Here is a 22,333-nt window from a genome sequence, read left to right as displayed (position 1 = left end):
AGAGATTGGAATTCCAAGTGAGATTCCATTTTAATTGCTCTGCTTTTTTATCATAATTTACAGATACTCTCCCATGTTTGCTGACATTAGAAATTGAGAAGACAAGGACCTTCTGAGAAATCAGATTGCTTTGTTACCACAGAGACTGTCTTAATCTCCCAGGCTCAGGACCCCTAGTCCCAAAGCTTGTGATAATGCCAATATTTGTAAAACACATTTTAAAAAATGTCAGAAAGTTATGTATTATGTCTATAGTAGGGAATAGTGCTAACTCATAAAATGTGCTTGTTCATATTTACTTAAGTCACCACGAGAAGAAGCAGTTCCGTCTGTCTTCCCACAGCCGCTGCACTAGCCACAGCCCTGGCAGCTCTAGCCCCTGCACTGGAACGCTCTGTGTGTTGCCTGGGGCGACGGGACAGAGTCGGTGGTGACGGCCGGAGCAGGGCAGAAGGGGGCGGGAAGTGATGATGGAGATGGAAATGCTGACAGTACAGAGTGGAATGGAGAGGGCGGGACAGAGACAGTGTTGGAAACAGGGATGAGGCTAACCATAATGATGGGATCGGGATGGGGAGACAGGAGGTGGCTGGGGAGGAATTAAGATGGGGGGCGGAGGAGATAAGACGCAGATGAGATGGGATGGACACACACAGGATAAGGATAGTGTGTGGAAGGATGGTATGGGATAATGAGGGTACCAACAGAGATGGAACTGAATATTTTCTTGAATGAATGGGGAAGGAGAATGGGAAGTGATGTGGGTTATATGGAATGAGAATTGAGTGGGTTATAATGGGCACTGGGGAAGAAGTCACTTGTCCCTTCATTCCCTAATATTTACTGGGCAGCTACTGTGTGAGGTTCTAAGGAGAGAGGGATGAACAAGACCAAGTGTCTCCTTACACAGAATTTAATTTCTAATGATGAAGACAAAAATAAGCAAATCTGTTATATAATATTATTATAAGAAATGCTACAAGTGAAAGTAAAGCAGGATAAAGTGACAGAGAGTGATGGGCAGCAGCGTTCTAGAAGGGCAGTCAGGCAAGGCCTCTCCAAAGAGCAGGACTGGAGTGGAGCTGGAGGGGGAGGAGGAACTGCACAAGTAGCTCAGAAGAGCCCCTGTCTCAGGCCAAGCTCTCTGCTGGGGGTGCGGGGGGGTGGGGAGGTCCCTGCCTCTTCTGCCCCTCAAGGATTCTGTTCTCCGAATATTTCTTCTCTTGCTTCATCAGTCTTTTCCCCACTATATCCCATAAATATACAGAAATAATAGTCACTTACTTATTCCATCTTTAAAAACCCTCACGACCCTAACTCATCCCTACTTTACTGTGCCTTCTTTTTTTTTTTCCCCCAGAAAAATTCCTCAAAAGAATTGTCTATCCACCTCACTCCAGCTCCTCTCTGTCCTTTCTCTCTTGGACACGCCCACATAAGCTTTTGATCACACCATTTCCTGAGCTGCCCCTGTCAGCACTGTCGGTGACCTCGCTGTTAGGGAATCCAGTGGTCAGCCCTGACCGGCGTGGCTCAGTAGGCTGGGCGTCATTCCGCACAGCGAAAGGTCCCTTCCTGGTCAGGGCAGTGCCTGGCTTTCAGTTTTGGTCACCGGCTGGGGTGTGTACGAGAGGCAACCAATCGACGATTCTTTCTCACAATGATGTTCTCTCCCTCTCTTTCTCCTTCCCCTCCCTCCTCTCTAAAAATAAATACATACAATCTTTTTTTTAAAGTTAAAAAGAAAAGAAATCTAGCGGTCAAGTCTCAGATCTCAGCTCACTTGACCTCTGACCCAGTTGGCCACTTCCTCCCCCATCACATTCCTTTTCCACTAGGCTTTCAGGATGCTGCATTTTTCTGCTTTTCCTCCTACACCACTACCTTTTTCCTGAGGCTCATCTCTCCAGCCTCTTCATGTTGAAGGCTCTTGGGCCTCTTGTCTTTACTATCTACCCTACTATCCTTGGTGGTCTCAGCCAGTCTTATGGCTTTAAATTCCACCTTCTCAATGATGATTAACAGCTCCAGCTCAGGCCAGTCTCCTGAATCCAGATCCATATACCAAAGTGGATTTCAAACAAGCACTTCCATTAACACATCCAAAACTGAATTCCTTATCTTCCCACCCAAAACCACTCTTCCCACTCTGTGTCTAGAACTCATTCTTTCTAGTTATTCAGGCAACACACACACACAAACACAGAAACCCCACACTGGAAGCAATCTTGGGCTCCTTTCTTTTTCTCTCCCCACTTCCAAATCCATCAAGTCCTGTCATATCTGCCTTCAAAGTGCAGTGGGTGCAGAGTGCCTCCGAGGCTCACCACATCTATTGCCACCACCTAAATCCAACTCACCGTCCTCTCCGGCCTGGCACTCATTGCCCCGCAGGAGGAGGAGGAGCGGGAACGGGCAATCCAAGCAGCAGAGGGGAGAAACAGGGCGATGGGGCACAGGACAGGTTCCAGGGAGTTACATACCATTGGATCAGAGGGTGAGTGGCAAAGAGAGGGGAGAGCTGATGCTGAGGCGGCGTCGAGAACCAGAGTGCAGAAAGTCTGAAAGGCCCCTTTAAGGAGCCTGGGTGTATCCTGGGCCGGGGAGGAATCCCTGAGACCTCATCAGGCTGGCTGCAGCATGGAAAGTGGATTGAGCAAGTAGAGACAGAGGGAGACCAATTCAGAGGCAATTACACCTAATCCTGATCTGGTCCCAGACAGCTACGGTGCTATGGCTGAGCTAGGGAAGGGTATTGGGGTGTAATTCAAGCACAGATGCTAACTGAAACCATAGAAGTGGGGGAGCTAGCCCACGGGAGACGCAGAGGGATAGAGAAGAAGACCCAGCTCAGAACTCCGAGGAATACAGACATTTCAGGAAGGCAGAAGGTCCCAGAGCAAGTCAGAAAGGGAAGGGTTTGAGAGCTAGAGGAGAGCCCTGGCCGGTGCGGCTCATTGGGTTGAGCACCAGCCTGAGTGCGGAAAGATCACTGGTTCGATTCCCGGTCAGGACACATCCAGGTTGTGAGCCAGGTCCCCAGTTGGTGGAGAGTGAGAGTCAACCCATCGATGTTTCTCTTCACACGTGATGATGTTTCTCTCCCTCCCTTCCTTCTCTCTGAAAATAAATAATTTTTTTTAAAGAAAAAAGAGACGTAGAGGGGAAACCAGGAGAGCAGCTGTCACAGAACCCACAGGAGAGCTTTTCAAGACCAGAGGTGACTTTGGCGGACAGGCCGGTCAGGTTTGTCAACACGGAAGTTATCGGTGGCTTGGGTAGATGCAGGTGGTAGAAGCAGGTGGTCACTGGGCGGTGAACGAAGCCGCGCAGGGTTGAAGAGTGAGAGGGGAGGAAGAGATTTGGTTACAGTGATGAACTGACACCTTTAAATGATTAGGGCTCCCATGCCTCCTAAATGTGGCACAAAATATATTTTAAATTTTCAAAATAATAACGTCAAGCTTACATGTATGCTAAAATTCAAACAAGCACTTCACCAATTATTTTAAACGCAAAGTCGATGATTGCCCTTTCTCATTGAAAGTGATTCCTGCTCCTCTCGCGATGTTCGTTGCGCGGCTCCAGCGCGTCAGCTCCGGCTCTCTTTGTCCCGCAGCCAGCGCAGCGGCGTCTGTTTCCCACGGAGAGTCTGCGGAAGGGAGACAGGAGAGCTTGGGGCACGATGTGCGGTGGAGGGAGATTTGGGGACTGCTTTTATTTTTTTAATAAAGGAGGATTTTTGCATATTTGCAGGCTGTAGATAGAACCCACAGACTTGGAGGCTACAAATGCAAGAGAGAAGGACTAATCAGCAAAGCAGGAGGGTCGAGGGTGGGGGATCTCAAGCACAGGAGGGACAGAGGGACCCCTAACCACAGTGGCCACAGCTGGGAGGGACGATGGGGCACAGGAGCTGAAGGAAGGGATGGAAACTGACTGCAGCCAGGGCAGGAGCAAAGACTGGGAAAGGACAGGAAAAGAAAAGGGGGGAGTTGGCGCCCTTTGGGCTGGAACATGGGGACTTGCTCACCCAAGCTGCCAGTGGTAAAAATAGACACAGCCTTTGCCTCAGCACCCCCAAGACAAGGTCCGAGGGGAGAGGGAGAGACCACCAGCCCAGGCAGAGCCCGCTGAGCCTCCTCTGGCCAAGGCCCCTCCTGGGGAACCTCTTACTCCGGCTCAGTCCCCTCCCGCCACCCTGCCACGATGTCCCCTACCCATCAGCTAGAAGGATGGAGAAGCTGGAATGTCCTGAAATGTCTCCCTCCAAGTCCCATCTCAGCCACGAGGCTGTGCTGGCTCTGACTTCCTATGTGAGTGCTCACTGAGATGTAAATTTCTGCTGGAGGGGGGCTGCTGGGGAAGGGGAGACGTGTGCAGAAGGCACAGGCAAGGCCACTCAGTCAGTGATGCCACAGTGGTGACCCCTGTGGCCCTGGAGAATCTTGCGGGCAGAGCAGGGGTTAATGCCCCTGTCCTGCCCTCCTAGGAGGCCGACTGTTCCACTGCAGATTGAGGCAGACCATTTGGGAACAAGCTGCCCATCACCCAATGAATCAGATACCACATTGAATGGAGAGCTCTCAGGGCCTGGCATCAAGGCCACAGGGGAAGGGGGGTGGAAGGGGCAGGTTGATAAGAGAAAAGCCTCAGTTCTCTCTGTCTGAGTAGGGAGGGGGGGTGACCCTGATTACAGCATGGGGGGTGGGCTGATGAGGTGCTTGGAACTTGCTGGAATGAAAGCTAAGGGGAGGGTTCAGCTTGTCCGCCCAGTGTGCAGATAGGGAAGAGAGGTCGCTGCTGCATGAGGCTAAGCACCAGAGTCTCAGGAACCCACCCAAGCTTGTGCCTCCGAGGTGCACAGACAGCCCGTGCACATGTGCACAGCCTCTGCTGCCCTGTCCCATCCCCCCAACCCGATCCGGTCCCAGATCGTCCCCACGCTTCCCATGAGGTCAGCCTGGCATCGGGTCACTGCCGGTGCTCTGCCCTGGTCAGCACACCCTACCCGAGCGGCTGCGAGAGCTGGTTGCTCCTTCTCTGAATAATAGCCCTCAGCCACTTTAGAACCAACTCCCCCAGGGGGTACACACCATCCCCAGGGTACAAAGAGGTGTCCTATCTCACTCACCTAAAATAGCCAATTCTGTGGTGCAGTTCACACTCCAAGGCTCCCTGCAAAACCAGGCTGAGGACAGTCTCTAGGTGAAACTACATCCACACCCTTGCTTAACTTTCTTTCGCTGTCCTCTCCTGCTCCCCTCACCCCGTTCTCCTGAGCGAACGCCTACAACAAATCACTGAAATCAGAACCTGCATGGCAGACTCTACATAGGAGCCCCAGCCTCCAAAACTTGTGTCAGTCATAACCAGTATCATCCAAGAGCCCTCGCCAGCCACAACCCATCCTCTCTCAAAATCTGGCTTTGCCCAGTAGGTAGCACCTTACAATAAATCCCTTCCTGTTTCTACCGGTGCTGCAGATTCCGTGGGCTGCAGCAAAGAACCAGGACCGGCACAGTGATTCACACTAGAAACGGCTGCTAACTGACCTCAAGGGGGCAGGAGGCTGGCCCAGGAGTGGGGTTGGCCATCTGCCCTGGTTGGGCTTGAAGGCAAGGAAGACCGTATTAGTATCAGACGATGAGACAGTGAAGACCATTTATTTATTTCTTGTTTTTGTTTTTTTAATAGCACAATGAACACCCGTGAGTCCGACATTCATCCCAACAGCTAAACCATTGGTGACTTAGGTCTACCCGTGTGCTCCTTCCCTGTCCAGTTTGCTTGCAGCCCCAGCAGGTCACTGCTGCCCGAAGGTTTTAGGACACATGCGGATGCCTAAGGGAGATATTGCTTTGTTTTGTTTTCCAACTTTATGCAGGGAGTAGTCTTTTGAGATTCCCTTCTTCACTCACAATTATGCTACTGAGATTTATCCATGTTGCGGCACCTACGGAACATCGTCTGTTTTTACTGCTGTGTGAATATGACACAATCCGTCCATTCTGTGGTCAGTGGGCATTTGAAGCGTTCCAGGTTTGTTTTGTTTTCTCTTACAGATAGTGCTGTTGGCAACATCCTTAATACACGTCTTCCGGTGTATGTGGCGAAATTTTCTCTCGGATATGTATCTACGAGTCGAATTTCTTGCTATGCGGTTGTTCAATAACATAAGCTAATGCCAAATTGTTTTCCAATGTAGCTGCTCAATTTGCACACCCACTATTCACGTGTGGGAACTCTCATCGATCAAAGTCCTCTTCGGAAGGCAGTGTCACACTCCGTTTTTGCCAGTTGAGTGCGTGTAAAATAGCCTCTCCTTCTGGTCGTGTTTACATTCCCCCGATTATTAATAAAGTTAAGCATCTTCATCAATTTAGTGACCATCCATGTTTCCTTTTCTGAGAATGCTTCTTGTCAATTTTATTTTTACTAAACTGCTTCTCTTTTTCTTATTGCTTAATAGGAGTTATTTACATCTACTAAATATTAATCCTTTGTTGGTTATATGAGTTACAAATATCTGCCCCCTGCTTGTGGCTTGCATTTTTATTTCTTCTGAGGTGTTTTTTAATAAACAGAAGTAATACAGTATTAAAGAGTATTTTGATTAATGTTATGAATACTATTACATCAAACAATTCTCTAAAATTGGAATCAGGATCAAATCTGATCACTGGTATTCTTTCTGATTTGTATTATTTAAATAGTTACAAGTGGGTTTTTGGCATTGATTTTTATATTATTCTATTTTTCAAAGTACTTTATTTTATTTTCAGTTATAGTTGGCATACAATATTATATTACTTTCGGGTGTACAGCACAATTATTAGACATTTATATAACTTATGAAGTGGTCTCCCCGGTAAATCTAGCACTCACCTGACATCATACACAGTTTTACAATATTACTATGTTCCCCGTGCTGTACTTGACATCCCGTGGCTGTTTTGTAACCACTAGTTTGTACTTAAAAATTTTTTTACTTATTGATTTGAGAGAGAGAGAGAGGAAAGGGGGAGAGAGAGCGAGAGAGACATTGAATTGTTATTGCACTTATTTATACATCCATTGGGTAATTCTTCTATGTGCCCGGACTGGGGATTGAACCCACAACCTTGGCATATCAGGATAATGCTCTAACCAACTGAGCTACCTGGCCAGGGCAAAAGAATATTTTCTAAATTCCCAAACACAAATTTTCAATTAGCTTTATATCCAACCATATCATAAAAGTTTCAGGCTCGAAACACAAGAGCGTGGTGCCTTCTTAAGAGGAGAAAACATTAAACACATTTAAAGACAAAAACAGACACTGTTAAGAAGAAACCTCTCTTACTTGCTTTCGTCTTCCCCTCTCCCACCAAGCCCTTCCATCTCCCCACTCTGACGAGCACGTCCTTTCATCTCACTGTGCCTGTCATACCTCTTGGTCCTCCTCTGTTCTGGGTGAGTCAAGGGAACCAGTGGAATCAGAGCATTTCTCAGCTTAACTGGACATCCAGAACCGCCAGGCATGCGTCCCGTTCTGCCTGGAAAGTTACTGGCTGTGCCTTCTTATTAAAATCACCTTATTCAGACTACTTCAAGAGAGGGGGGAAGTTCCTACCTCCACAGCCTTTGGTTTTCTCACTTTTTTAAACGAAGTCTTTGGGTCATTACCTGCAGCTACTCCCACATTTTGCCTCCATAACCATTTCCCTGACTTTTGCATGGTGAAGTTAGGCGAGGCTGTACAGCTCCACACACACACACACACACACACGCACGCACATGCACAGTGGTCTCCTATGGCCTGCTTTTCAAACATTCTGGAGGCCAACCTCCAGCTAAATAACCTTGCCCTTGATGGATTTAGCTTGCCTTAATTTGCCACCTCCAAAATCTGATAGTGCATAAATTCCTAAAGTGTCCACTAGAGAGCGTTGTAACCCCGCCTCTAGCGCTAATTTGTTGCAGCTTGGCTTCTGTGAACTCCCAGGGGCACACTCCTCTTCTGTCTAACCCATCCACATTCTTCTACTTGATTATTCCTCATACTAAGCACCAAGGAAGGAAATAGGTGACACGAATAAGGAAGGAAGTAGCAACCCTCTCCATGCCGCTATTCTTGCGCCCGTGGCTCCAGGGCAAGATAGTCTCACAATGCAGGCATTCTTTCCCTCAAGATGTGTGTGACTGATGGCAGATGTGTTATTAGTGAAGTTGATGTGATTGTGTTGGATCTTTGTCAAAGCTCCAGGAAAGTAAGTCAAAGGGTTGAATTGGGTCTTGGGTCATCACCCAAAAATAAAGTACTTGTCAACCATGGTGGTCCCATCTTCTGACCAGGCTGGACCCTATCTAGCTAGACTAGTTCTCCTAATCATCACCGTCTCTTCCTGCCCCTCCTCCTCCTCCCTCCCTCCCTCCCGCCCTTCACCCTGGGACCAGCTCTTACTGTTTTCTCTCCCCAAGGTTTTTATATTAAAAGTCATGACTAATATCTCATTAGCCTACTCAGAGGACTGGGTAGCTTAATGCTATCAGTGCAACTGCTTTATCTCAGAAAAACAAAAATGAGCAAACTTTCACAACAAAAACATTTCTATGACCAAGCCTTGCTAACTATACCACATTGCTTCTTACTGTACATTTAAAAATCAAAACCAGCGTAACTAAACAGAAATACACTCTAGCTGGTGGCTGTCAGGGGTGCATGTTTTAAAACCTTGGAGCAAATCCTGGATTTGCTATTTTCTAACGACGTGGACTCGGGCAAGTCACTTCAGCTCTGTGCATTGGTGTCCTCAGCTATTTAAAGACGAAAGTAAGAGTATCTACTCCCCCAGGTTTGTTGTGAAGATTAGAAGAGTTAATATGTATTTATACAATGAGTTAATATAGAACGTGCTTCGAAATGACCCAATACTAGTAAGCGCTCCATACGTGTTGACTATGATGATTACCCTTCACCAGACCTCATGGAAAATTTCTCAAACACAGGCTGATATCTGTTTTATTTTTCTTATATTGCCAAGTGAGCTCATCCTACATGGAATACCGGTACTTTTTTACATCCACGCCCAGGTGATGATGCACCATGTAAGGAGTGTCTGGGTGGCACAAATGTGGTCCATGTCAGCCAGTGAGGACCCTGGGCTGCGGGCACCTTGGTAAGAGTGGCTCTGCGTTGTCGATGACAGCGCCCAGAGAGTGCGGAACGGTAAATGGCTGCGGGACGCACACGCTCCGGTTGAAAATGGGTTTAGGGTTAAGTGAACTGGGGTTGAAAGAGTTTTATGCAGGGTGTGTGAAAACGGGGTCGTGGTTGAGGACGCGTTGGAGTGACACAGGGCTGTGGGCGAGACAAGGTCTAGATAAAACCGAGTTTTCGTGTCAACGGACAGCAATATGCTGGCCACTGTTTGACCATTGTTTCTCCAACACAAACAAGGAACCCTGATTTGTAGCATGTCGTTCTCTGTGGTGTCAGTGCTCCCGTAACGGCAGCTTCCAGCTACCAGCGAGACGGCATCGTAAGCCCTTAGAGAGGGCTGAGAATGCGGAGTCTGGGCTGAGTTTGAGCGCCTCCACCGTTTCTAGGCTCGGGAGAGCAAACCAGAAAGGAGACGGAGGAGCTGCCACCAGAGAGGAAAGAGGGAAATCAAGACATTATGTTGTCAAAAAAGCTAGAGAAAAAAGTGTTGTAAGAAGGAGAGCGGTCAACAGAGTTGACTGTTTTTGAGACGTTTAAACAGATTCGCTCACAGAAGCCATTGGGCACCACAGCGCCACCTAGAGCCCTAATGGATCAGACACGGCATCAGCCCAGGTTCATCCGCAGCCCCTGGGAAGGGGCATCCGTCACTTTGGCCTGCTCAGGTGCCCTTCCCTGCTGGGTAACAGCTTCCCCTCCCTGTGGAAAACAACGCTCTCTCCCCAGTCAGGTGGTTCTGGTCTCAGTGAGGGCTTCCTGCAGAACATGGTCCAATCACAGGACCAAGACAAGCCAGTCAGGCGGGTCTTCCAGACTTAGAAGTACTGAAGCAGAGAAAAGCTTGTGTCTTGGCCTCTGATATCGGTAAGCCGGCGTGATGTTGGCTGCCGTTGGCCAAGTGGTTTCCTGCACTGGAAGAAGCCTCTCTGAGGCAGAAGCTGTAAGTAGAAAGGGAGAGAATATTTGACTCCCCGAATCTAGATCTACCGTTCTTCTCTCCAAAGAGGAGTCAATAAACAGCACTTACTATGTGCCAGCTCTCCTCTAAACACTGCAAGTATCGACTCAGTAATCCCAATAACCTGAGGAAGGCGCTACTCGGGTTAGAGACGAGAAAGTTTGCCCTAGGTCTCGGAGTGCAAGCGCTGGGATTTCAAACTGGGCCAGAGCATTCTTTGTTGTGGGGCTGTCTTGTGCTTTGTGGGATGTTGAGCAGGATCCCGGCCTCTCGCAGCAGATGCTAGTAGCACACCTTCCCCCTGGTTGTGACAACCCAGCCTGTCTGCAGCGCCCCGGGATGTCCCCAGCCGGGGAGGGTCGCGTGCAGTTGGAAACCACCGCGGCCACTCTACTGCCTCCCACGTTCTTTCTGAAGTGCTATTGTTGAGTCACTCAGATCCTGTGCTAACCACAACTCAGGGTCACCGAGTCTGTGTGTCAACTACAGATCACACCCGGGGTCACCTACAGTGCACTGCTACCCGGACTCTGTGTTGTCTAAAACCTCATGTCACCTACCAGTGTGTGTCCCAAGACTTCCTGTCCTGTCACTGAGATCTGTGTAAACCAGCACCCAGTGGTCCCTGCCCTCTGCCATCGGCCACAGTTTCACGGAGTCAGGGCCACAGAGTTTCCCACAGACACAAGGCACAGAATACGCACGGAGGCAGGAAGACAGAAACACAGACGCCCAACACAAGCCCGGGAGGGCAGAGAAACCCACAGAAACAGAGAGACTCACAGAGACAAAAAGAGGCCTGACCCCTACAAGGCCACAGCTGGTTATGCTCGATGGGTCGCTGGGGACCCACCAAGGTCCCTCCCCCACCTCTGGATTAGACCCAGGGGGTGGAGAGGATGGATTCTGAGGGTAAGGAGCTTAGACCCAGCGTGACAGCTAATCGCCCACACAAGGCCTCCGTCTAGGTCACCAAGCCCTGGGCAGCCCTATCCACCATGTTCACTCTTCCACTCCTCCATCAGGTGCTCCCCTGACAAGATCTCATCCCTGACATGCCACCAGGGGCACAGGGAGAGGCAAGAGGTCAGACCTTTCCAGCTTCCCCTCTACTTCTGCCACCAGAATGCCAGGAGGAGGCAGGAGACATCCAACAGCATCTGGAGCGTTGGTGAGGGCTGGGGGGGGTCTGGACAGAGAGCTTGAGTTTCCCACTCGACTGTCTCAGAAAGGACCTGGCTGAGACCAGAGAAACATCTTCCTCTGAGTTGAGAGACGTGGGAGGGATTGGATGATCCCTCCTTTTCTGGACCCTCTAATCCCTAGGGCCCCTGAGCATTACCACCATGAGAGAATTGGGCCTGTGTTTGGGGGCACTGAAAGGCTTTAAAGCAGCCTCACCCCGCACCATGCTGCCCTGGCCCAGTTGCTATGGTGATGCCCCAGTTGCTCCAGAGGCGGCTGCTGGTTCTTGAAGTGGGGGTGGTGGGGACAGTGGATCCTTGAGCTGAGGCGGGTTGGGGTGAGAGGTCAGTGTTGTCTGGGAACATTCTTGACCATGGCGGGAGCTGAAAGCCTGTGGTTTGTCTGCACTCCTGCTTCTGTCAGTGCAGGCCCCTCCCCTCCAGGCCCCACGACCTCTGCCATCCCCCCACCCCCCAGAGAGGGGCTGTCTCACAGGCTTGGGACAGACACGCCCTAAACATGACATGGGGTCCGTGGAGGCTCAGAGGCAAGGACCCCAATGTGAGGACTCAGTGGGGGCTCAGGTGAGGATCGGTGCTGGTCTCTGCAGGTAGTGGAGCTGTGTTACTGAAAGCAGACGTTGAAGTACTCGACTTGAGATGGGTAGCTTTTGAAGGTATAAATGCACAGGAATTGAAGGTCAGTTCCATCCCTAGAGGTTTCGTTTAACCCCTCTGAGGTTGTGTGTTCTTGTTTATAAAAGAGCATCTAGCTTGTAGAGTCATTGTGAGGATTAAATGGGAAAATGAATTAAAGTTAACACATGATGTCCTCAATAAACAGTAGCTTTTTTAAAAAGTGTGTTTAGAAACAGAAGAGAGGAAATGAAGCACGGACACCAGTGAGTGGGCAGAGCCGGGCCAGCCCGCCGATGTGGTCTGCCCTGGAGGCAGTAGCGGGCCACTCTTCTTCCTGCTGAGGAAGACCAGGCTGCACAGGGAGAAGGTGACGACGTACAGATTCCACGAGGGAGAGAGAACGTCGCCAGCCACACGGGGAACAGGTTGGGAATCTGTAGTTTATGTGCACTGTAATGTAAGCGGTGAAATAAACTTATTTGCCGTAGTACGTTAATAAGAACAGAGATCTAGGACAAAAGCAAATAAGGACTCTTTCTTTAAATTGAAATATAATTAACATATAACATTGTGTAAGTTTGAGGTGAACAAGATGTTATTTTTATTATTTTTTTTAAATCCTTACCCAAGGATACATTTATTAATCTTTTTGCTCTTTATATTTTATTCTATTTTTTCTATTACAATTTATACCCTCTCCCACTCCCACCCACTCACCTCCCCTCTGCAATTGCCACACTATTGTCCCTGTCCACGAGTCCTTTTTTTTATTTGCTCCATACCTCCACCCCCAGCCCCCCACCAGAGCTGTCAGCCTGCTCTCTATCTATGAGTCTGTCTCTATTTTACTTGTTAGTTCAGTTTGTTCATTAGATTCCCCATATGAGTAAATCATTGATATTTGTCTTTCTCTAACTTGCTTATTTCACTTAGCATAATGTTCTCCAGGTCCATCCATACTGTTGCAAAGGGTAAAATTTTTTCTTCTTCATGGCTGAGTACTATTCCATTGCGTAAATGTCCCATAGTTGTTTTATCCACTCATCTACTGATGGATACTTGGGCTGCTTCCAAATCTTGGCAATTGTAAATAATGCTGCAATGAACATAGGGGTGCTTATGTTCTTTTGAATTAGGATTTCATGTTTCTTCTGATGAATTCCCAGAAGTGGAATCACTGAATTATAAAGCAGTTCCATTTCTAATTTTTTGAGGAAACTCCATACTGCTTTCCACAGTGGCTGCACCAGTCTGCATTCCCACCAACAGTGCATTAGGGCTCCCCTTTCTCCATATCGTCCCCAGCACTTATTGTTTGTTGATTTATTGACGATGGCCATTCTGACAGGTGTGAGGTGATATCTCATTGTGGTTTTAATTCTCATCTCTCTGATGATTAGTGACATTGAGCATCTGTTCATATGTCTATTGGCCATCTGTGTGTCCTCTTTAGAAATGTGTCTATTGAGGTCCTTTGCCCATTTTTTAATTGGATTGGGTTCTTTATTTTTGGTGTTTTTATAAATTCTTTATAAATTTGGATATTAACCTCTTATCAGATGTATCAGCAATTACGTTCTCCCATTCAGTGGGCTGTCCTTTGCTGTGCAAAAACCTTGCAGTTTGTTGTAGTCCCATTTACTGCCTATGTTTTCTCTAGGATTTTTATGGTTTCGGTTGTAACATTTAAGTCTTTAATCCATTCTGAGTTTATTCTCGTGTGTGGCGTAGGAAGGTGGTCTAGTTTCATTTTTCTGCATGTGCCTGTTCAATTTTCCCAACACCATTTATTGGATAAACTATCTTTAGCCCATTCTGTGTGCTTGCTTCCTCTGTCAAATATTAATTGACTATAAAGGTGTGGGTTTATTTCTGGGCTCTCTATTCTGTTCCATTGACCTATGTGTCTGTTTTTATTGATCTATGTGAGTACTACGCTGTTTTGCTTACTGTGGCCTTATAGTATTGTTTGCTATACTTTGTTTTCTTTCCAAAGATCTTTGTTGCTATTTAGGGCCTTTAGTGGCTCCATACAAATTTTTGAAATATTTGTTCTAGTTCTGTGAAATATGTTATTGGTATCTTGACAGGAATTTTTTAAATTATATTTTATTGATTATGCTATTACAGTAGTCCCAATTTTTTCCCCTTTGCCTCCCTCTACCCAGCACCCCCCAGTCCCTCAGGCAATCCCCCCACCATTGTTTATGTCCGTGGGTCATAAGTGTAAGTTCTTTGGCTACTCCCTTTCCTATGCTGTACTTTACATCCCCATGGCTGTTCTGTAACTACCTATTTGTACTTAGTCCCCTCACCTCTTCACCCGTTCCCCTACACCCCAGATGGTTACCTCCCATCTGGCAACCATGAAAATGTTCTCCATATCCATGATTCTGTCTGTTATCCTTGTTTGCTTAGTTTAATTTTTAGCTTCATTTGCTGATAGATATGTATTTTTTGCCATTTTGTTGTTCATAGTTTTGATCTTCTTTTTCTTAAATAAGTCTCTTTAATATTCATATTATAATGGTTTGGTGATAATGAACTCCTTTAGATTTTTCTTGTCTGGGAAGCTCTTTATCTGCCCTTTGATTCTAAATGATAGCTTTGCTGGGTAGAACAATCTTGGTTATAGGTCCCTGCTTTTCATGACTTTGAATATTTCTTGCCAATCCCTTCTAGCCAGCAAAGTTTGTTTTGAGAAAGCACCTGATAGTCTTATGGGATCTCCCCTGTAGATAACTTCTTTTCTCTGGCTGCTTTTAAGATTCTCTCTTTATCTTTAACCCTTGGCATTTTAATTGTGATGTCTTGGAGTGGGCCTCTTTGCATCCATCTTGTTTGGGACTCTCTGTGCTTCCTGGACTTGCATGTCTATTTCCTTCACCAAATTGGGGAATTTTTCTTTCATTATTTTTTCAAATAGATTTATGATTTCTTGCTCTTTCTCTTCCCCTTCTGGCAACCTTAGATGAGAACATTGGACCACTTGAAGTTGTTCCAGAGTCTGCTTATACTGTGCTCATTCTTTTGGATTCTTTTTTCTTCTTGTCATTCTGCATAGTCGTTTTTTGCTTCCTTATGTTCCAAATCATTGATTTGATTCTCGGCTTCATCCACTATATTGTTTTTTCCCTGTAAATTGTTCTTTATTTCAGTGAGTGCATCCTTTGTTTCTGACTGGATCTTTTTTATACTGCTGAGGTTCTCACTAAGTTCCTTGAACATCCTGATAACTGATGTTTTGAACTTATCTCAAGGTTCAGAGCAGATAGATTGCTTATCTCCATTTCATTTAGCTATTTTTTCTGGAGTTTTGATCTGTTCTTTCATTTGGGCCATGTTTCTTTGTCTCTGTTTTGGCAGCCTCCCTGTGTTTGTTTCTATGTATTAGGTAGAGCTGCTTTGACTCCGTGTCTTGATAGTGTGGCCTAATGTAGTAGGTGTCCTGTAGGGTCCAGTGGCACAACCTCCCCTATCACCCAAGTTGGGTATTCAAGGTGCACCCTTCACATGGGCTGAGTACACCCTCTTTTTGTTGAGCCTTGGTTGCTGTTGGCAGATCAATGGGAGGGATTTACCCAAGCCAGTCAGCTGCAAGGATTGGCTGTGACCACTTACCCTCAACCACCACTCTCCATGGAGGATCAGCTGTGCAGGGGCAGGGTGGTGGTGCTTTGATGTGGTCTGTAGTTGTCCACCAGGTGTGCTGGTTCTGGGGTTTCCCAGGTGATGCAGGCCAAGGCCAGCCCTCACCTGTGTTTTGCCTGGGCCACCCTGCCTGAGCTATAAAGCAATCTGAGATGGCTGATACTTGAGCTGGGCTTGGAGATTCCCAGGTGAAGCCAAGCTGTGAATCTAGTCTCGCTGTTGCCAGTGTCTGGCCTGGAGCTCACTGAGACCAGCTGTTGCTTGTTTAATAGGAACTAGGAAGTTGTGAAGCATGAGCTGAGACAGGGGTATCAAACTCACATTCACCGGGGGCCACATCAGCCTCGCAGTTGCCTTCAAAGGGCCAAATGTAATTTTAAGGCTGTATAAATGTAATTACTCCTTAACAGTTAAGCGAGAGCTTGGCGCTGCTGCTGGGTGGACACAAGATGCCAGGCCGGATAAAACAAGGTGGAGGGCCGGATTTGGCCTGCGGGCCTTGTGTTTGCCACCTATGGGCTAAGACCAGCCTTTCATGTGGGAAGGCAGCTTGGATGGGCCCATAATTTGGGTGGGGCAGAATCTCTGGGGATCTCCAAGGTGGGTCAAACAGTGTTAACCAGGTTGATGGAGTCAGATATGGCACCAGCTTGCTGGCTCTGAGGGGGAGGAAGGCTCAGAAAAGTGACAATGGCCTCTGCTCGCCTTGATGCCAGCCACTTCAGTTCCTCCCTGTATGCCACTAGTGCCTTTCAAGTTGCTGCCCCCCTGCTGGAGCTCAGAGGGAGTGAGTCTGAGCAGGTGAGTTCGTTTGTGGGTTCTTTAACAGGAATTGCTCGAGGCTCCAGCAGTTTCTTCCACCAACTCAATCCCCGCTAGTTTTTGTAGCCAGAAGCTGTGGGGATTAACTTTCCTGCCACTGGAACCCTGGGTTGGGGGGCCTGGTGTGGGGCTGGGACTCCTCACTCCCGAGATATCCCTCCCGAATTTTTATCCACCACACATGTGAGGGATCAGCCCATTCCACATCTGTACCCTTCCTACCAGTCTGGATGGATGTGGTTTGTTTAATCCGTAGTCGTCAGACTTCTATTCAACTTTATTTCTGAAGGTTCTGCATGATGGCTGTTGTCTGTTTTAGTTGTAACTTTGATGTGGTTGTGTGAAGAGGCAACCATTTCTGCCTACGCTGCCATTTTGACCTGAAGTTCCATTGGGTAGTCTTGCACTTTGAAGAAATCTTTTATCTATGCATGATTTGATTCTAGTACTAGCCATTTGGTTCAGTGACAAATATTGAATCACTGAGTTATGCAGATCTTCCAAATATTGAAACATTTCATGTTGCAATGCAAAAAAAACCCCACATGCATTTATTAATGTCATTAACAATCTCATTAAAATTGAGAAGCTTTCAAATTTACAGTAGCAGATAGAAGTTTTCCAAAATCTAATTTTATTTTAAAGTTCTAATTTTATCATTGGCAACAAACACGAATAGTTTTTCCCCCCCTTGAAGTGACAGGCTCACTCCATCCACTTTCCAGAAAACGTATGCCAAACGTCCAAGTCTGAACTTTTTTTTGTCTTTTGTTGTTTTAAGTAAAACTAGTGTTCAGTAAAAGGGTGACTTCCAGCTCACAGCTTAGCCTCGTTAGTGCTTCTCCTTGAGATAATGATCTCTCTTCAGTCAGCAGCAGACACGCTTCATACACACTCCCATTTGTCACGTAAAGTATAAAGACGTACTCAAGGGTTAAAAGTTAATAAAATTAATAATTTTACTGCTTCACCAAGGAAATTTCTAAGTGAAACTGGCCCTTGTTTCCCCTTCCTTCCTTCCTTCCTTCATTTTTTCCCTGTGCATGAATCCTGGCAGAGACACACGCAGGGCTGCCAGTACAGTTGGGAGCCACGCCTTGATTCCCACTGGGTGCCAGCAGCCTTACCCACTGCTGCTCTTGCATCATCAGCGCCAGTACCAGCCAAGTGAAAATGGCAAGTAATTTAGTATTACTATGAAAATGATTTTTGCCTTGTGGATCCCCTGTAAGGGTCTTGGAGACCCCCAGCATCTATGAATACCATCTTGAGAACAAATGAGAACCGACCCACTCAAATTAAAGAATTAGAATAGCCATGTTTATTTTCCTTTTTAATGACTTTTCTGAGATATCACTCAAAGGTCTGTAATATGCTTTCAACAAATATCCCATGGAAAAAAATGAAAGCCAACTCCATTTGTAGTACTATTTGCTTTACTTCCAAAAAAGAAAAAAAAAAAAGGCAGGGGAGAGGGGAGAACTAAGAACGGGGCAGGCCCACGGGAGCGCATCAGGCATGCGAAGTCATCCATCATGCGTGTCCTGGGGAGCAGACACAGTCCTGGGGCTGCAAAGGCAAGGGGCGCTGGGAACTCAGGGCCCTCTGTCACCTCCCCCCACACAGTCCCACGAGCCACACCACACTCACTCACACACACACAAGCAGACTAATTTCATACAACATAAATGGCAAGCCCAACCATGGTTATACTCATGCAACACATGTAGCCACACCAAAGCGACAGAAAAATCCCAATAGTCAAACACACCACCTCATGTGCTCAAAACCAATTCACACTGTCTTATAACTGTGAGTTGGAGAGTTTCAGTGGCCATACACCCAATCACAGTTTCACCCAAACTATCAGTATGGCACATAAGACCTCTGCTGGGTCACCACGCGGCCACGTGTGCATAATGTTCACACGGTGAGAGCATAGACTATAGAGACAGGCCAGCCTGGGCTCGGCTTCCAATTCTATCACTTGCTGGTTCTGTAATCTCGGGTGAGTTATTTCACCTGTCTCAGGCTTCATTCTGGAAATGGAATTAACTCCTGTCTTGTAAGCTTGATGTGAGGATGACATAAAATAACCAGACAAGTGACAGCGTCTTGTCTGGCCAGATGTGCCCTGGGGATCCAGTTACAACTGCCACGTGTGGCTTTTGTCACCAAAGGATCCCAGGTCTCCACAGTGTCTTTGGGTGTTACTAGAAGAATCCAAGCCAGGAAGGCCAGGATTCTTGGAAAGGGTCCCTGAGGCAAGTGCGGACTGGGAAGGTATGGGAATGTGTATGAGGCTGTGCAGCTTCTGGAAACCCCAGTGAGGCCCAGGCCACCCACATGTGCTCTGGGCAAGGGGGCACCTCCTGGGGAGCATCCTGATCTCTCCTAGGAAGGAAGATGAGTGCTTCCTGTATACCAGCCCTCCTCTGTGCTGCTTCCACACATACTTAATCCTCACAACAATCCTATGATTGAGTCACTACTAACAGTATTCTAATTGCAGGATATAACAGAAACTCAGATCCCAGTTTACCTCGTATTAAGTGGAAGACCTAGGACATGAGGGTAGGCAGCCTGGCTTCAGAACCGTGTTCTTAACCCCTGCTCTACATTGCTCTCCTGGGGACCCTTCCCCTCCCTCATCCTGGGGCGCTGCCAGGATGCTGATCCCAGCTGTCTGCACTGGAGCTCAGCCAGCTCCAGCTGACCCTGTCCCCTCTTCCAGCCAGCTCCCTGCACCCTGGGCCAGCCCATGGTAAGAGGCTTATCAGGCATGTGGGGGGGACAGATAAGGCAGGGCCCTTGCACATGGCCTTATCCAGCCCTGCCATCCCCAGCTGCTGGGAGTTGTGTGGAGGTACCAACAGATGCAGCCCCACCCAGCCAGCCAGCCAGCCATGCACCACCCACGCCTAAGCCTGGTGTCAATGCGTGTGATGTCATAATTCCCTGTGATATCATAATTTGTAGTGACAGCATTGCTCTGTTGATCCTTCAAGTCTGAAGGGCTTACTTAGGTGAGATTTGGGGAAGCAGAGTCAGACAGGAACCCTACTCAGGCTCCAAGTCAGCAGGTCAGGTTGGGTGGACTGGGCAGAGGGGGGGTCACAGGATTCCCCGCAGGGTAGATGGCTATTTTGGGTGTTGGCTGCTCCACTTAGCTACCACTCTTCCTATCTTCCCAGTCCAAAGAGGCTTTGGGTCTGACAGGGACAGGGGCTGTGGGAGGAATCTCCAGGCCTGCTGCAGGTGACTATGGGGATCAGCCCCTTGCTCCCCACAGGAAGGCCTGAGCCTCAGAACCTGGGGGGCTGAGGGAAGAGGGACTTTACATCCCATCCCTTGGAAAAGCAGTGAGGCAGGGAGGGTTTATAAGGATGTCTGGACAGATGGACATAATCAGGCCCACTGTGACAGTCACACATATCAACTTGCTGACACAGTCTATGCTCACAGCCCCGCACCAACACCATCACATGCCAACAGCCATTCATTCTCACGGCTGTGCCCCTGGCCACACAGCAGCCACAGACAGGAACATGTTGACCTTCAGCGACACAGCAACAGTCCCGTTGCCGTAGGACCCAAATAGAAGAGCAGGAACCCCTTTTCTTTCATGACTGTCTTTCTAGAGATGAGCCCAACTTCAGCACACTCACAGGTGGGCACTCGCTACACAGCTCCTGCAACCCCAGGTAGGGCAGGAGGTGGAGGAAAAGCCGTCCCTCCTGCACCCCTCTGGACCTTTCCAGACCCAGAGAGGGAGCAATGAGGAAGCAGAGCTGCTTCCCGCACCACCACCGGCCCCAACTTTAGTGATGGCCACTCCCCAAATAACACCAGTCACTGGAGGGACTTGGGTCATGCCAGGGCACCACTTCCTCCCCTCCAGGTTCTTTTCCTGTGAATTGGGACAGTGGGTCTCTGCAAAGTGGGTGTTAGGAACTGTGAGTGGCCTAGATGTTGGGCACCCTCAGCATGAGGACCCCTGGGTGTTGGGCACTATGTATTGGGAACTCTGCGTTTTGGGTTTTTGACAGTGTGGTGAGCTCTGGCACCCTTAACATTGGGACTTCTGGACTTTGGGGTCTCTAAGGTATTTAGGTGTCTGGCCATTGAATGCTCTGGATGTCCGGGCTGTCCCCTCAGGCAGGGCCAAAGTCAGTGTTTCCACCTGTGTGCCTAATTCTAGCTGCAGCCACTGAGGTCCAGCCTGGAACCCTGCTGTGGGCCCCGTGTGCTGCCCCTGCGGGCAGGGCCAGGGAAAGCACAACAGGGTGTCCTGTTGGGAGTCACATGGAGCCCTGGGGATAGCTCTTGGATCTGGAACCAATCTAACTCGCTCCTTTGCATTGGGACAGGGGAGGGAAGGTGCCAGGCACTGACCACTGTGCTCCAAGTTCAAGGGAGGAAGAACCTGACAGCAGAGCCCAGACGGGCCACTGCCAATCACGTTTTCCAGCTCCTGGGGCTCCGAGGAGGTGGAGACCCCTGGTCAAACCAGGCTGCAATTCAGTGTCAACCCTCCCCTGACTTCTCAGCAGGGTCCCTCAGCAACCCTTCCCCGAGGTACCCAATGCTGCCAGCTCCTGCAGTGCCCCCCAGAAGTGGCCCACGTCTGGCCTCATCCCTACTTCCATCAGACGCACACCTGCACTGATTCTGAGTCCCAGCAGAGGTCTTGGCCCCCTGCAGGTGGATGACAAGAGAGGAAACCAGCCAGCACTGGGGAGCTGAGGTTGGGTGCAGTCCTCCAAGGAAACAGCACTGGAACTGCCGGCCCTGAGACTCTCGGCCCACAGTGGGCGGGGCCCAGCCAGCCGCTTGTTCTCCTGGTGCCCTGCCTCAGACCGCAGCAGGCCAGATATCCGTCCCTAGTAGTCCTCCTATCTGTCCTCAGGCTTGATCCCCCCTACTATACATACATGCCCTCCTCACCCCCTGAGCCAGCTGGCCCACAGCCAGCTCTGATCTGGGCTCAGCCCAGACCTGCCTCCCTTGGGGCCTCGTTCTAGTCAGGGAAAAAACAGCTGCTCCAGTCCCTGTTTTGTAGAGATGGCTTTTCAAACTAGAATCTTTTCTCACAAGCCTCTTGGGATTTAATTCACCGTGTGGTTTCCTGAAACCCTTTCTGGATCGCGATGGGCAAAATACAACATCCATAAATATACTTTGTGTTATGTCATCTGTTTGTCTAGCAAAACCCTCCTGGGCAATATCTCTAACTTCCCTAAACATCACAGGGATAATCTCTTTTCCCCACCCCACGGGCTAAAGTGCTAGGCTGCCGCCCTGACCTCAGATTAATTCCAAACTCTATCTTCCTCTTCCTGGTAAGGCCTCAGAAGGCTGGATCCTGAGCACCTGGCCTCCAGCCTGGCCTGAGGGACTACTGGGGGTCCTGATCTGAGTACCCCCCAGCCTACCCTGTATGGTGTCTTGAGCTATGAGGTGGGAAGCCCCACTTTCCCTGGGCCATGACAATTTTTAGAACCTTCACTGACACAGTGCCCTCTTCTCCCTGCCTCCCCTCCCACCCTCAGTCAAGGGGGAAGGAAGCCATCACCCCCCCCTCACATTTTCCCTTGTCCCCACTCCACTAAGTGGGAGCCTCTTCCAACAGCCTCTTTCCTGCCTTCCTGTGTGGTGGCCCTTTTTGACAAGCCTCAGGAGGGAGGGAGAGAACAGAAGCTGAATTTATGTCCTGGCAGGAGAGACAAGGAGGGCTTGCATCAAATCTGCCCGGTCCCCAGAGCTGGGCACATCCACACACCACACCACAGAACTGCCGCGGTGCACACACAGTCACTCTGCCCTAAGATCCACAGTCACAACAGACTGCTCAGGCAGAGGTGCGTGCACACA

At 48.6% G+C, this 22,333-nt stretch overlaps 1 long non-coding RNA gene across 1 annotated transcript; it reads left to right on the top strand.

Annotated features, from left to right (window-relative positions):
- Positions 1-11,141: 11,141 nt before the first annotated feature.
- Positions 11,142-12,569, top strand: LOC128780181 (uncharacterized). The gene is made up of 3 exons (XR_008426098.2): positions 11,142-11,334; positions 11,959-12,047; positions 12,208-12,569. It is a non-coding gene; the product is annotated as an uncharacterized lncRNA (long non-coding RNA).
- Positions 12,570-22,333: the final 9,764 nt, after the last annotated feature.

Source organism: Desmodus rotundus, unplaced genomic scaffold (genome assembly GCF_022682495.2).
Source record: "Desmodus rotundus isolate HL8 unplaced genomic scaffold, HLdesRot8A.1 manual_scaffold_92, whole genome shotgun sequence".
NCBI lineage: Eukaryota > Metazoa > Chordata > Mammalia > Chiroptera > Phyllostomidae > Desmodus > Desmodus rotundus.
This window is presented reverse-complemented; position numbering and strand designations above follow the sequence as displayed.